This window comes from Triticum dicoccoides, chromosome 7A (genome assembly GCF_002162155.2).
Source record: "Triticum dicoccoides isolate Atlit2015 ecotype Zavitan chromosome 7A, WEW_v2.0, whole genome shotgun sequence".
Classification (NCBI taxonomy): Eukaryota; Viridiplantae; Streptophyta; class Magnoliopsida; order Poales; family Poaceae; genus Triticum; species Triticum dicoccoides.
In genome coordinates, this window is record NC_041392.1 from 613,099,986 (window position 1) to 613,102,040 (window position 2,055).

Here is a 2,055-nt window from a genome sequence, read left to right on the forward strand (position 1 = left end):
GGTCTGAATCAGTGAGGGCACGCCAGTGCACCCGCTGGGTGTAGTCCCCGAGACCGCGGTCGACTGCGGGCAGTCGGCTGGGGTCTGAGTAAACTTTTGAGTTTTATCCACTCGGAAGTAAATAATCTTAGACCTTGTCGATTGACACGTCTTTTTCCTTCTGCAAAAATCTTGTAGTCTCATTTCTAAGTTTGCCAAATTTGAGGAGAAGCAGAGGCAACTCAACCTCGACTTGGAGCTGGCCCAACAAAAGTTGAAGAAAGCTCAAGATGAAGCTACTGGTATGGAAGGTAACTGCCTATCGATTGTTTATGTCGATCATTTTTTAAGAGATTTCTTCGACCTCTTGTTTGATCCGATTGCTTCTTTTGCAGAGAAAATGAGGTTGGCTATGGAGAAGGACTCGGACCTTGCCGCTGCACAAAAGGAAGCTCAGGATAAGACTGCCCTTGCAGACCAGAAGCTGGCTTCAGTCGAAGTATTGGAAGGAGAAGTAAACAAACTGAAGTCCTCTCTCAATGAGTCCAATTGAGAGGTAACTCGTCTGAAGAAGGATAAGACTGCTCTGAATGAGAAGTTGGAGTCTGCGGTCTGTAAGAGAAATGACACGGAAGCCTATCTGAGAACTCTTGCTAAGAAGCTCTATCTTATGCTGGAAGGTACTCCTTTTAATCCGACTGTTTTACTGCTTGCGAGTTAATCTTGTCTAGTCAACTCACTAACTCTTTGACTGCAGAATTCTGCCAAAACTTTGACGAGGAAACTGGAAGGATCGAGACGGGTTTAGACCCTATCGTTTCTTCGGTCGGTGATGAAGCTGCCATGAACGTGCTTCGACTGGAATCCCGAGTCGCCAGCATCACAAGTTACCTCGCTCGACTGAAGGTGGCAGTTTCATGGATCGACTCATCACTCTGGCCAAGGGCGACGCTTCAAAATGACCTCGAGTCTCTGATGACTCGGCTCAACGAGATTCCTGGTCGAGTGTAAGAATGGAAGAAGTCCTCTGCCTGGTGTGGTGCTGACGTGGCGTTGTCCTTGGTAAGGGTCCACTGCAAGGAAGCCTGTGAAGACAAGCTGGCGGCGATCAAGGTCGCCAACACCAAAAGGCACGACTTCCAGTCCTTTATGGAGACTTTCATTGCTGCTGCCACTCGGATCGTAGATGGAATCGACTTGGACGAATTCGTCGAACCCGCCAGCTCTCCTCCCGCCGAGTGAACAAACTATGAGATTTAAACCTGTCTTAAATTTGCCTCGGAATGCCGAGTGGTTGCTGTAGCCATTTATCTCCTTCAGGCTTGATGCACGAATACTTTTGATTTGTCTCTTGGAACTTTAGGATTTATCCGAACTGCTTTTGAATATGCTTGTCATTGCTTTTGGAATATGCTCCTTGTTTGGAGCGAACTGCGCCTTGTCGTCCTTGCGGACAAGGATGGAGCACACGCTGTATTTGTGGCGTAGCTCAAAGGAGAAGGTTGCAGTCGACCTGCGTTCCGCTGTCCCTGTGGACAAGGATGGAGCGCACGTTGTATTTGTGGTGTAGCTCGGAGAAGAGGGTCGCGGTCGACCTGCACCTCATTGTTCTTGCGGATAGGGACGGAGCGTACGTTGTACTTGTGGTGCAGCTCTTAGGGAAAGAATTGCAGTCGACCTACACCTCGTTGTCTTTGCGGATGAAGATGGAGCGTATGTTGTACTTGTGGTGAAGCTCTTGGGGAAAGAATTGCAGTCGACCTGCACCTCGTCGTCTCACCACTCGGTGGGATTTTACAAACTTAGGCGAGTACTGGACTGCAGCTAAGCCCCGAGTGGGAGGATTGCTCACCACTCGGTAGGATTTTACAAACTTAGGCGAGTACTAGACTGCAGCTAAGCCCCCAAGTGGGAGGATTGCTCACCAATCGGTAGGATTTTACAAACTTAGGCGAGTACTGGACTACAGCTAAGCCCCCGAGTGGGAGGATTGCTCACCACTCGGTAGGATTTTACAAACTTAGGAGAGTACTGGACTGTAGCTAAGCCCCCGAGTGGGTGGATTTCTCACCACTC